This window comes from Falco rusticolus, chromosome 1, assembly GCF_015220075.1.
Source record: "Falco rusticolus isolate bFalRus1 chromosome 1, bFalRus1.pri, whole genome shotgun sequence".
Taxonomy (NCBI): Eukaryota; Metazoa; Chordata; class Aves; order Falconiformes; family Falconidae; genus Falco; species Falco rusticolus.
This window is the reverse complement of record NC_051187.1, coordinates 22,437,313-22,451,905: the sequence shown is the minus strand read 5'-3', so window position 1 is coordinate 22,451,905 and position 14,593 is coordinate 22,437,313. Positions and strand designations below refer to the sequence as shown.

The 14,593-nt window shown below is 40.9% G+C and overlaps 1 long non-coding RNA gene across 3 annotated transcripts; it reads left to right on the top strand.

Moving 5' to 3' along the window:
• Positions 1-568: 568 nt before the first annotated feature.
• On the top strand, positions 569-13,900 carry LOC119142294. 3 transcript variants are annotated; one of them, XR_005102212.1, is made up of 6 exons: positions 569-777; positions 1,028-1,218; positions 2,324-2,436; positions 4,241-4,292; positions 10,219-10,329; positions 10,469-13,900. It is a non-coding gene; the product is annotated as an uncharacterized LOC119142294 (long non-coding RNA). The 3 variants fall into 3 exon arrangements; XR_005102211.1 differs by having other exon boundaries at positions 10,219-13,900; XR_005102213.1 differs by having other exon boundaries at positions 2,324-2,490; positions 10,219-13,900.
• The last annotated feature ends 693 nt before the right edge of the window (positions 13,901-14,593 follow it).

The following is a 14,593-nucleotide window of genomic DNA, read 5'->3' as shown; positions in this document are numbered from 1 at the left end:
CATGTCAGTCACCACATATTCATCAGACCTCACCCAGCAAAGCCCGATATGATCCAGCAGCAGGGACAAGGGTAGTGGGACCCCAGAGAGAACTCACTCGGTTTTTGCGCTGTTCGTGAGATTGTATTTTTCTTTATAAAGCCTGAAAGGACAACAGGGGATTCTGCTTTCTGAGGCTATTTTGCATGTAATATTACATGTAGTAATTTTCAAAACGAAAGAGTATGTTAGCAGGAGCATCTCATGCATTCAGTTTGCTAATCTTGAGAAGGCCAGTTCATTAACGATAAGATGAGTCATGTCAGATCTGCAGGATTGGGCCATTAATCCCATTTTCTTCCCCTGAGGCACAAGCAGATCAGATATCCCATAAATTCTAATGGTTGCAATGCCCACTTGCCAAGAGAAGGAGGGAGTTTTGCAAGTACCATAAAATTCAGTTGTCCCATGTGTGTCGTATTAAATGGTGTAGCCAAAAGATTTCCATGTTAAGACTTCAACAGCAGTGCTCATTGTGGAGTGTTTTATTAATCCAACCACTGTGAACTCTCAGCATGTCTCTTTTAGAACTGTCTTTGGAGATATTTAGAAGAACATGATACCCAAGAAGACTGAGCCGTCTTTGTGTAAACGATGGACAAGGCAGCTGAAGAAGATGCCATAGGATTTCAGTGGATCACCAGATCCTTGGGAATCCTCCAGCTGAACAAGCTTGCCCTTCTGAACAGATTAACCCTGCTGGAAGCACCAAAAGCATAGCTCGAGGCCTTCCACCAGGTGGGACTCTTCAGTGATTCCTGAGCCTTTTCTGAGGCTCTGCTTATGCCTGTATGTCAAGAGGTGGACCAACCCAAATAGTTGTTAATACCAGTTTAAATCTCACATCTTAGGTCAGTGAGTACACCCAGCTAGTCCAGCTGTTTCTCATCAACACCATCTCATCCTTATGAATCCTTTTAAACCCTGTTTTCCCTGATTTCTCTTAGGTGTTACAGTGGTCTCTCTATTTTCCTCTTTATTTTACTAGAGTGCCTTTTCCAGTGATAGCTCTTACATGCCGACACACAAAATATTTTGTACTTCTAATAGCACCTTGACTGGAGAAAGAGCCTTTTAGTAGAACCAGAAGAGAAGAAATTATCACAGATTTACAGCTGGGAAGACCCAGAGAGATAGCCTGGCTTGCCTGGCAATGCACAGAAGTCAGCAACAGAAGGGGTAAAATATGAATGTTTATCTTTTACCTCCCTACAGCTTTTTTTTGCCATAAAGTACATTCCTTTGTTTATTCATCACACCTTTAAAAATATCAAAAAGTTTCTGACCTTCTTTGAAAAATAGCTGAAGACAAACATCTGTTGTAAAATGAGAATTTCTTAGCAGGTAAAAAGATCAAACGAACTCATTTTCTAGAGAACCTGAGCATGATTCTCTTAAAAATGTTTGCTGGTGACGTGTGCTTTCCTGCCTTACTCTTTAACTATTCATGCAGCATTAAGAAGCTCCCTTCTCCTCTGAGACCACAGGAGGTTTCACATTAGGATGTTAACCTCCTTCAGATCATCTCCTCGGTGCACAATCCGAGTTACATTTACATGCAGACATAATGTCATTCAGCCCACTTTATGCCACTTACATCTCCCTTGTTGCTATGGGGAACTTTGATAAGGAACCAATTAGCAAATAAAATATTTGAGGAGGAATGTGAAAGCTACTACTCGGTGGATTTGCATGTAACAGGCAGTGACATTTTATTTGGCATTTGTCCTTACCTAGCTGAGATTCTTCCACTGCAGCTTCAGCTACATTCTGTGTAGTCAAAACATGCTTCCCACAGGACTTAAGAGACTTAAAACATGTAAGTGTAGCTGACCCTGGGGAATTTTTGCAATTCTCATGAGAAGGATTGCTGTGGAGGTAGTTTTGCTGGCATGACAGTGCAAAGAGCACCATCCAGTGTCTAATCAGAGCAAATACACGAAAACTCCATGGCGCTGACACAGAGGCGTCTCTGCACATCTCATAGTCAAGCTACGCCTGGTGGGGTGCATGGTGATCTAAATAAAAAGGCTACAGTCAATTATAGAAGGAATTCTAAGGCAAAGTTGTCGAGCTTTCAGGAAGACATGAGACAATCTGGAGGATCACCTCTTTCAAAGAAGAACTGTTCTGAGTTGGAGTTATTGATGACTGAGAGAGCAGAAGGCACAAGCAGGAAGAAATGGAAGTGGCAATATATGGGGCTGGTCAAGAAAAAGGGAAGGAGCTATGGCAGGGAGAGAAAATGGGGCCAGATCCTTATCCTGTAATCCTTCCTTTGCAGAATGGAATCAGCAAAAAGAGGCTAGGAAGTTGCACTGGTGACCAAGAAAATAAGGAAGAAGTGACTTGAGCTGCCGCTGCCCAGAGCCAACAGCTTTGTATTGCTTGACAAATGTAGGTAGTCCTGGCTTTCAAGAAGGAAAATGATTTGGAAAAAAATTTTGCACTGTAAGCATGCAATAAATAGTCATTCTTATTATATATGGCTACAGGCTTTTGGTTGGCTAGAGAGAAGGAATTAATAGGAGAGCAAGGAGTCCATGAAGCTAAAGATGGGCGCAGGCAAAAATTAATATTATTTGCAAAGAAGCAATACCCAAATAGATGTCCAAGAAAAAGCATGCAACTTTTCCATGGACTAGTAGTTGTGCAACAGTCTATGGAAACTGTAGGTAAACAAAGAAACAGGAATGTTTGGTATATTATGAACAGTGTGTGTGTGTGTATATGTATATATATATAATCAGAGATGCAGAGTGCTCCAGTTTAGCACAGTGTTTGTAGTAACATATCACTAGTGTATCCTCCCTAAAATCAGACTTTGGGCTGGCATAATTTAGAAATGCGGTAATGCAAGACAGCTCCTATGTTGTGTTCATCGTTCCCAGAAACAACTTAGCATATGTTTGCTCTTACTCTTTTTATATTGAACTTGCAGAGCAGAACTCACTTCTTTGATTAATATTAAGCAGTGTTTTGTTTGTGCCCTGTGGCAGAAGTGCCCAGATGGAGTGGTTTGAATTCTGAAAACATGAAAAGCATTTAACGTTCTATGGAGCTCTGTTAAAGCTGTCTGAATCAAACATCTGGTATCAAATCTTTGGATAAATCAGTTTCTGCAAGTATTTGGACCTGCTCTCTGGGTCTGTGCTTTGTTCCAGCTTTACATTCCCTCTTTTCCTTCCTTGTTTCTAGAGCCAATAGATGATGGTTTATTGCCTGGTGCAGCCCATTAAAGTCCCTTTGTTGGGTCTTGGCAATTAGTTGAGCAGAAAGAGTATAAAAATCACTTTGGCATCTATGGGGTTGAAATGGCAATACTGACACTCCCTGAAAGGCTTTTTATCTGTCCTTGAGGTGATGGAGAAAGAAGAAAGAGTGGTCATCCAGAGACGTAGGGAAGGTACTGCCTGATGTGTCTGCAGAGTGTAGCCCTGTTGAAGAGCTTTTGCCTGTATAAAAGGTCTCTGCCCTCCACAGGGACCTTGTGTGGATACATCCATGCAAGACCCCCCTGCCAGGGGAAGTGAATGGTACCCCACTGCTCAGCACTGCCCGATCCCACTGCTAGTCCTGCTTTCTGTGCAAGAAAAACTCCAGCAGATTTGAGGAGTGAGAAGGGGCAATGGGAGCTGTTGTCATGATGCCATACAACAGATGGAAGTGCCCACACTTAGGAGATCCACAGCCCCAGTCTTCCAAAACACACACCACTGCTGGGCACAGTGAGGAAGGGCAGGCTGACTTTCACTTCAATAACTGAGGCAGCAGAGGTGAATCAAGGGCTGATGCACAGGGACCACCTAATTTAGAGGTGTTCAACTCTTTTCACTTTAGGAAGTGTTTCAGCTAAAAGGACTGAGCACACAGAGCTTCCATGACCCCTCTGACTTAGGACACTTGGCCCCACTCCTGGGCAGATTTTCAGATGAGTGGTATTGCAAAACACCAAAATTTACCTGTGCCAGAGGTTCTGACTCCTGGAGCTATGACCAAAGCCATGAAAGAGCATCAAATGGGAATTTTCCTAAGTTGCATTCAGAATATTGTGAAGCGACTGTTTTATGTGCAGTAACCAAGAAAAACGTCTCACAATGTAACTTTCTATGCTGTTGAGGAAATAAGACATTTTGAGTTACACTGCTTTAAGATGTCTTGCTATGTTTAAAAGACTGATTTTCTTTTGTCTTGTTTTCAGGCTTAATACATCAAGCAAGCTTCAGTGGAGTCATTCTTGCCCGACACCAATGGTGAGAGGAAAGAGAAGCAAGTTATTCATGTTTAATGTTATTTTCTGCCAGATGTTTTGCTGGTAGAAATCCATAGCTCCACAGGCACCAATTTCTTCAGGATCTGGAATGTCTGGCCCAATTTCTTTCTCCATTCCGGACAGTATGTGAAGGAAACTGCTTTATTTTGCAATATTGAATATTCATGCTGGGAAGTTATAAGCAAAAACAAAATAATGAGAGACAGGGTCTCTAATAAGCTTCCTGTCACATGAGGCTCTGATTCTGTTGAAGCAGATGTGGTTTCTGACTTGTTTCCAAAATGTTTGTTGAGTGGTGATTAGATTCTGTCATACTGATGTTATCTCTCTGTGATATCATTCAATACAAGTAGTTCTGCAAACAGCAAAATCTTTTTTCCTGTGGATTTATATCTCGGATTGTGTTTCAGCATGGATTCTCTGATGTTTATTAGGCATTGAGTTCATTTTAGCCTGTTTCTTTAATGACAGATGAATAATCTGTCTACTTGGCCATCCACTTTCACAAAACTTGCAGGATTTAAATATCTCAAGTATGTAAAATTTGAGTAGGAATTATGAATCAGTTCCAGAGTTAGTTGCGGCCAACTCATGTAAACAAACATGAACATGAATCTCATTTTCTTATAAAAGCAAAAGGTAAGAAACAACCTTGTAATATTTTACCCTTGTATATTACCTGCTTGATTCTATTCTGTTTTATTAGTGATCAGTCATGTCAGATATGCTTTATTTGTAAAGGTGTATGAAATACAGGATTTTTTTTGCCACGTTGAATGCAAATTAAAACATCATTAATATATACTTGTAATGGGCCACACAAGAGATTACATTCTTTTTTTATTGTCCTTGCTGGAGCATGGGAAGGAGGTGACATGCATTTTAACTTACAGGTCTGCACAGGCAAGTGCAGAGAAAGAACAGATTGTTTTTCCTTTAGAATTAGACCTCACCCGTTCTGGTTTGGAAAGGAAGAAAGGAAACCTAGAATTGAAAATGAGCTTTTGGGTGGCAGAGTCCAGTCTTCTGTTTCTGCAGTGAGCCAAGTTCCCAACCTTTTTCATAAATGGATTGTGCTATTCAAAAATATGCTCTTTCCTCCTTGTCACCTCTCCTATCCTCACAGTTTCCTACTTTATCTGGGCATTTGCTCCAGACTTTCCTTCTTTTGGTAGGAAGAAACCTTCTAATTTCCACAGTCATTTTATGCATGTTTGTTCTTGTTCCAGAAATGTCCCTTAGGTTTCTCAGTTCTTTTCTGCACCATCTAAGTAAACTGAGACTGAGCCCGTGGCTCTGCTGTGCCAAGTCCAGTAAAGGAGGCGGGAGTTAGTCTTCATAGCCAGCCCTTCACTTATTCCTTTCATACTTAAACTGTTTAGAGCAAATTCTTCATGCATTTTTCATGTTATGTCACATTAAGTAAAGAGAAAGTTTCTGTGAATCACAGATAATTTGAGGAACTGGTCAAGTGAGGAGCGTGGTAGGAAGGCTGGCAGCAGGCTCAGTTCACTGACTGCAGGAGGATGATCTGTTGCACAGCCTAAGGGGGTCATATGAAAATTAAGGATACCACGAAAAAAGCAAGGAATTCATACCTTTTTAGCTTGTTTGTGCTAAGTAAGAGGCCTGAAGTCTTTCCCTGTTTCTTCTGTGTTGATCTTTCAAATGTTCATAACATCCAGTCAAGGCTTCATGTGGTTTGATGGGGGTTTGAGGCTTGACCTGGGAAGCTGTAAGCTTCTTCAAAGTTGCATGTGAAGGGTCAGGGTTCTGCACCTTCAGCAAAACTACCTTTTCTTTCACATCCTTCTCAATGACAAAAAAAAGTTCATCTTGATTTTATTCATTTTACTTGTGTAACTTGTCTAACATCATCTCTCTGATTAATAACCCTACTAGCTGTTCAAACTCTCTGCTTATTTTATTACATTGGAAATGTAACTTTTGCTTCCTCTAGGTTAAGAAATGGTTATATGACTATTACAAAATGTCAGCAGGATTTAAGAAAAAAGCTTTAAAAAAATTGGTTACTTCTTTCAAACCCCCTTGATTTTAAGTTAGAAAGAGTAGAGAAAAATGATACTTATCCAATTTTCTGCTTACATCTTGAGAACAGTCCTGTAAGAAAGACAGTTCTGGAAGGCTCTTTCACTGTCTTTTTAATCTTCTGCAAGATTAGTTTAGTTTGCTTAATGTAAATGAACAATTAATTTAAAAATGAAAAGCATTAAGAGGGGGGAGCAGTAATTCAAGAGGTAAAAGTAGTAGATGAGGCAAGAAGGTAAGTAGACCAGACAAAATTTGACATGTTCAGCTTCACTTGTGCCAATGTCAAAGGTGGCATCTGTTTATGGTTAAAGAGAAGCTATCCTGTGGGAACAGAACAAGAGCTGGAGAGATCAGGGCTCACTCACCTTCTGTTGCAAAGAATGCCAGATTTCTTCATTATATTTGATAATGGCAGATTAAGCCCTTGAATCTGAGCTGGAATCTCTGAAAGGTCCCAAGAAAGATGGCAATGGAAATTTTAAACCCAAATTTTGGGGCTGTGGTTGTTCTTGCCATGGAGCTTTTCCTTTAGGAGACCTTGTCAGCTGGACCCAGTTTACGAGGTGACCCACAGGTTGGTGCTCAGCAGCCATGCTTGGACGCTGGTGCAGAGGCCTTCAGATTCTTTAGAAGTGAGTGATTTCTGAACAATGCTCATCCTGGTCCCCAGGAAAACATATTGTCAGCCAAAGGTAACTGGAGTGGAGTCTAGCTAGATTCATCGCCTTCCACATCAGTCCCCTTCCTCCTCTGAGCCTCACCCTGTCCCAGGGGTCTGCAAGGGGGTGTGTGGCAGACAGCCATCATCCAGGAATCTGCCCTGTGCCTGGCAGATTGACATCGGGAGGGATCTTTCCTGTTTTCTGGCCCCTTCCAGGACTGACAAAAAGAAGCCAGACACAGGCTGGAACTTATGCCAAAGGCTTCCAAGTCTTTGTTAACTGGCAGGATGATGGATATTGGCCAGTGGTGCCTGGGTGTAAAAGAGAAAGGAAATCAGATGGAGTCTCAAGAGTCTAACAGGAACTGCAGATGGCTGGGGATGAATGTCCTGACTTTTTTTTTTTTTCTAATATTAAACTTTAACAAACGATGTAACAAAAAGCAATCCACAGCCACATAGCATATGTTCATATCACCAAAACAGAAGCACACACACATTCCTGCTCACTACACAAGTGCTGTTAGTGATCCTTTTGCCACGTTATTCCACCTACATACTTAACTTTGTTAGCCTGGCTATAAGAATATATTGTATACCTGTTTGTGTCAGCTTGTTTATCTTACCTGTCCCTTCTTAAGCCATTGACCATTTTCAGCCACATCGGATAGAATGAGAGAAGTCTCAAAGTTACAAAATTCCTAAAAAATCCATTATTGTAGGTAGCCATGTCTGTACAGAGAGCAAGGGAGGAGGACACTTTTATGAGGATAGAAAATCTAGACTTGGGTAAATGCTTAAGACACAAGGCTGAAGACATGGGGCTTCAGCAGCAGTTAGCATAAAGTATTTGTGTATCTAATACTACTAGGTTTTTCTGGGACTGGCAAATGAATGATTTAGTAATGGAAACTGCACGTGTATCTGTTTGGCTTCTGTGGTTTGAGTTATAGAAAACTGTAGCAGTGTCTGTAGGGATCACAGCTGCCCAACTTCGTGTCATAGACCTTGTGTCTTAACAGGACACAAAAATTCCCATTTTTCCAAGTAGAGAAGAGAGCACAGAGTGGCAAATTTTAGCTTTTATTGCCAGTGCTTTGTAAAATAACCTTTACAGTCCACAGACTCAGACCTGTGCAGGTCTGTGAGACCTAAGATTTATTATACCACTACCATATTTGTACATCTATCTCCAGTTCCTGGATATGAAAGAAATTAAAGGTCCAAAAGTTCAGCTTTATGTTAATATATTGAGATATATGCAATGTTTAACTTCCCTGGACAAAGGAACTGCATCAAGGGTTGGCTTGTCCTGTTACGTTGTGAAGGTGTCAGCACTGTGTGCTGCAAAGCTTCATGCAACCTTCGGGGGGAAGAAAAGCCAAGTTTATGCTCAATGGAAAACAGATGGAGTTTTCATTAGATATTACTTTTAATCATCTGCTTTAAAAGTAAAGATACACCACTCCAAGCAGAAGAAGGGCCTCCTAACCACTTTGTTTAGGTCTCAGGCACATTATCTTAGCTATAGATAAGCAAGATTGCAAGATCTTTGTATCATTAGGAGTTCCAGTCAAACTTGTCTACCGTTATTAGAATTCCAAACACAGCAAAACAATTTTGGGGCCTTAACAATATTTTTCCCTTAGAAGTATCTTTATTTAATGATTCAGAGTTATTATTGTGGGCCTGGCAGTTGGTTGCTCAGTTTCTGGAGTATTACCATTTAACCTAGGTCAGAATGAAAATCCTGGAATATTCACTGCAGGGCAGACCTTTTGCTTCTTTGAGGGCCTGGTCTTCAGAGTCAGCATTGGTGTGACTCCTCCAGGTGGTCTTAAGTGGCTGAGAGAGGTGACCCCAGCAGTCTAGAAAGCTCGAAGATCCTTCCTAACAAGATGAACCCTGCAGTCTGTGCCTGTAGGTACTAAATCAACTTTTGACAAGTAAAGAACAATGCAGTCCCAGGGTTTTAGGAACAGATGGTTGCTGCCAAACCACAATAAATGCTTTTGTCTGGAGCTCATGGAACAATAACATAGCAATGGAGGGTGTACCCTTGTCTATTACTCCCTCTGAGCAAATTCTCAGGGACATGTTACCAGGATTCAGATAGATTTCATGGAACTAGTGGAGAAACAGACTTTCATTTCCTTACAAAGGGAGGAAGAGACAATGGAACTCAGCAAAACATAGGGCATTTTTAATTCCTGTCTGAGAGTTATGCAAGCAAAACCCAGTGCCAGTCCTCAGACAGTACTCTCTAAAGTGAGACTCATGTGAGAAAATTTGTGCTACCTTTCTTCTATTAGCAGATGACAAAATTGCTTTACTTCCTTTGCATCTGTATAAATACAACCTATGTCTTTAACTGATCTCCAGCTGGAGAGTGTGAGTCAGAATCCAAGTTTTTAAAATTGGTGTTCTGGTTCACTGTCACCTCTGTAGAAAATACCTAAATAAAAAAATACCTCCATGAATAAAATAGAAGTAAGCCTCTTGTTTTCATAAGAAAGGGACTGGAAGGATCAGGTCACGGAATCACAAAATGGTCAGGGTTGGAAGGGACTTTTGGAGATCAGCTAATCCAGCCCCCTGATAAAGCAGGTTCACCTAGAGCAGGTTGCACACAGTTGTGTTCATCACAAACCAGTGACACTCTATCACAAACTATTAATTAAGCACCATTCTGAAACAAGGTAGGTTTGTCCCACTCTGTTAGAAACCTTCCTCAGTTCCCAGACTAGAGTTACTAATGACTAGTTTGTTCACATATATTGTTATGCTAAAGCTGTCTTTTAGGTTAGATTATACAGAAATAGAATATGAGCAGGAATATTAGGTTTCTCCTGCTTTTTTTCTCTTTAAGGTTAAAAAAAACAGGTCACCTTGTATTCAAGGTCAAATTATTTCCTTCTGGCGTTCATGGGCTGGGGAGGGGAGAATGAGCAAAAGGAGCAGATAAGAATGCTTTACATTTAGGTTTGTGTAACTTGGTCACAATGGTCCAGCCTTTTAGCACCAGCATCCCTGCTCTGATGATTGCCTTGATTATCTTATGTCCAAGTAAACACAGTCACTTTTCTTTCTTTGTGGTATATTTGCAGAAATCAAGCATTGAGTGCCCTCTCTCCTTGTGTTGCTAAAGTGAAAAAAACAGCACTTCTCATACAATTGTTTCTTTCTTCTTCAGCCATTCAGGTGGTCTTTTCCTGATTCAGTGTAACTTTCTGAGCATGGGTGGCCAAACCTGTACACCATTTGCACAAAGCCAGTTCCATCAGATTGGTGATTACAACAAGAGGTAAGAGGTTTCCGGATACTATTGTTTGTGAAGAGGACGGATTTTCTGAGGATGAATTCTCAGCAAATTCTAAGCAGGTGCCTTTACGAGGTATCTAGTTATGTAAACCTCAGTCACTCAAGGGGGAATCTTGTCCCAGGTAAACAACATAAGATGGATCAATGCAAAAATATACAACTGAGCTGTCAACGGGCCTGCTGCGTACATGGGAATTAACCCCTTGAACTGCTTTGGAGTAGCAGCATATGGTATCTTGTATTCACAAGTGCAGTAGTGTCTGCGTGTGCATGAAGAGCGCTGAGTAAAGCTATGTGAGTTACTGTTAGAGGCTTTCTAGCATCTTGGGAGAGGCAACTTCTTAACAAGGCAAATTGATCTCTTGGGGAATCTTCGCTGTACCACAGTGAAGACTTCTGGAGAAGTGGTAAGAGGAAGTACTCACAAGTGACCTCCAGAGCAAGGTACTCCAGTTGAAAAGTTGAGTCATTTAATATCAGATTTTAAAAGGTCCTGGATGCCTTCTAGAAGTTGCTTCATAAAGTGTCTCCATGTCAGCACCCTACATATTTTAAACCGAGCATGCAAAAACACAGCATGGATGGGTACTCTTAAATGTGGCGGTCTACGTGACTTCCTTGTAGTCACTTGGCAGTGCAATAATAGAAATAGGAACATAGGATTTCTTATGTCTATTGTGTCCATTGGAACAATACTGCTGAGAGCAACTGAGAGCAAAGGCCTGGCCTTCAAAATATATGACTTGAAAGGAAAGTTGCATTTTTTTGGTAAGGTCCAAATGTATTTCATTCAGTTTTGCTCCTACTCCCAAAGTTTGGTTGTAAACAAGTATGATTTTTTACCCTGGAAGCCATGCATCTGGATTGCAGTGCCTGTAACTGTTTTCATCATCACAAGTAGTTATTGGTTTCATAATGTTCTGCATGTGCAGAAAACAGCTTGTAAGAGGTAACCCAAGCAAACTCTATTTTATAATTGAAGAGTTTAAATGTCTTAAATCACCAGTCTGCAAGGTACCTGCAGCCATTAACTTTCTACATATGACCCTAAAGTCTTAAAATTCTGCATTCCTAGCTTTGCAGAATTCTTCTGATTCTGGCTGCTCCCTATCAAATTTCCATGCTGACTCTTTGTCCAGACAGGTCAACTGTTCAAAGCAATAATGTACCAACTACTTTCATGGGAAGTGAATGTGGCCTTCAGTAGGGCTCACCTACAGCTATAAACCTTTTTGTAGCTATACAGCAATAAAACTTTGAAAATAATTTCTGCATATTGCAAATGTGATGTAAGCTGTCAAGATTATCAGTACTCAATGCCAAGTGAAAAAATACATTGCACCTGAATAACTTCTATTTAAATAACGGATTATTTTTTCACTGCACAGTTGGCATATCCTGGAGTCTTCATATTCTGCACTGTGGAGGCTGAATATATTTGAATTGATTAATATTTAAAGTGTTCTATGCCCCTGATTCCTGCCTCAGTTCCCCAAACCCTGAAAATGCAGGTGATCACAGAAAAAACACTGCAACAAATAGCCACTGAATTCCAGTAGGGACAAGGAACAACAGAAAGGGACAGGAAACTCGGAGACTTCCAATTTGTGTGCAGTTTGTACAGAGTGGGGGTTTGGGCTACATGGGTGCTGACAGAATGAGAAGGGGGCGTGAACTGTTCGTTCTAAGGGACTGAGGACTCCTGGAGAAGGCCACGTTTGTTTGGAGGAACTGAGAGACTTCACTTGTTCTCTGCCTTCCCTTTCACTTCTTGAAAAGGTCATCCAAAAAGCCATCTTACAGTTCCAAGCATGGCGGTAAGGTCCTCAGTGCAGAAGAGTAAAATAGAGTATTTGTGCTGCGAATTTTCTGTTATCGTCTGCTCCTAAATTGTTTCTACTCCTCGTTAAGCCTGCGGCTTGCTGACCGACTTCCCTGTGACTTGTGGCCAATTAGCTCACGTGCCCAGTTTCCTTTACACCGCTCCAGGCAGTTCTTTGCTCTCACAAGCAGAAGTATGGACAGAGCCGTAGCACAGTCACTTGCTAACCACATCGCTGTAAGCAAACAGATGGGACTGTGCACCCCCAATCTGAGTAAAACTGTGATGTGGCATTGTTTGAAGCTCTGCAGGCTTACTGATCGCACAGGCAAGGCAGGCTCTGAAGGGCAGAGGTGTAACATACATTCATCTGCAGCTGGCATTCTTGTACCCCTCTTCTGAGTGGGTGCCTCTGTTGACCTCTTTCACAAATCATTAGTAAATGATACTTCTGAATAAATACTTTCTCTGTATCTTCTCCAGTACTAAGGATTAATTTTACATGGGTCTATGCATTTACTCTGTTCTGCAGCAGCAACAGAAATTAATCTCTTGGCCAGACTGTAGGAATGATGTTCCACATTTATTACATATTATGACCTTTCTGGATGATATAAAGTCAAGTCTAGGGATCTGTCTTTGGTTTTGTGTGTTTTTCTTCTCTAATGAATAATGAGTTGTGGTGTATAGATGCCACTAATTCACATCCTTTTTTTTGAGTTTAAAGATCATGATTAATGTTTTATATGAGGCAAGATGGTGAATAGGAGAGTTCATTGACTTTTCAACCCTGGAATCACCCAAACACCGGTTTACATTCCAAATAAAATATTTGGTGGGTTTCACACCAGTCTTTACCAGCGCGTATCACAATGTTGCTGTTGGGAAAAACTGAATTTATTAAGGCAGTATATTTTAAAAATTGGCTCCAGCAACTGCACAGCTGGCAACAAGGAAAAAATAATCTAAGGCAGCATGTAAAAAACTTGTTCTCTAGTTAGACTGTGAATTTTCCAATAACTGCCTCCAATAGACCACCCTATGACACTGATTGCAAACATATAAAGCCTGATTGTTTCAAAAGTCATATAAATAAAATGTAGATGTTGAAATGCCAACCTCCCACTATTTGCCTCCAACCTTTTCTTTTCATCTCTTACTGCTTATTTTGCTTTTTTCTTTCTTGGTGTCCTTCCTCTCACTGTTTTCTTTCAGTACCACCCCCTCTTTTCCTCTCAGAACTGAGTGGAGCTTTAGTTTTAACGGCAGAATAGGAGCCAGCAGACACGAAAAGAAGCTGGGGCAGCAAATGCTGTGACCCCAGAACAGAACAGTGCAGGCTGTTTGTGTGCACACACAACTTCATGTGCCACGTACCTGGTACCAACCTGAGCAAACCAGTGTATCATTCAAATAGTAGTTGTGTGAAGTACAAGTCTAGCTCAGTACGTTCTGTTTGTGTAGCCATTCATTTTACAACTTGGAACTGTTGAAGATCTTCTTTTAATCTTTCACCTCGCGTACCTTTGTTTCAAATAAACAGAGATTAATGATCCAAGAGAAAAAAAAACAGGGAAGTACAACACAACTGGGATGAAGAGGCTTTTAAACTCTAGCAGTGTGTTTGTTGATTTTGAACATGACGGTGCAGAAGTGCTTCAAACAGTATATGAAAATAACTGGAAAATGTTCTCTGTGACTTGAAAGCAACAATAAAAGTAACTTATTTTGAGCTGCTACAGTCAATCATTGTTACACCACTACAATGAATCCCATTGAAGGGGTCTGACAAAAGAAAGCGTGTGCCAATTTTTTGCCTTGAGACCTGGGGGCATTTTGACCAGGCCAGGACCTGAGCTACTGCTAACGCCAGCCCACAGCAGCACAGCACACCCTGACTGCTCTCTGCCTCGCTGAAGCTTCCCAGACAAAACTCTGGAGAAACCCCCAACTCACGCTGCTTGGAGGCCAGTAGAAAGACGTGCAAACAACTGAGTGGATTTTTGAGGCATCTCTTCTTGTCATCTTGGAAAACAGAATATTTGCACAAGGACAGGCTAAGCATTATTTGGAAAAAAAACAAACTATGAAAATAGGAAAAATAGTAGACTAATTAACCTCATCACTGAAAAACCCAAGAAGCTCTCTCACTCCTACTTCCTGTTTTATAACATACTTTCTGTAAAAGATGTTTACTAAAAGATAATATTGGTGTGAGGACAAGGCTATTTTAACAAAATATACTTGTAAAACAGCTGCAGCTCAAATATAGCTGTATGGCACAAATATGCAGTGAAACACAATCTGTAAAATCCAGTGCTGTGGGTCAGACATAGTTGTGACAAGCCACTGGTCTCACACTTCACAACGTGAGCTGCAGTTCAAGGTGAAATGGGATGCTTCTCAAGGATTTCTGCAGCTCCTG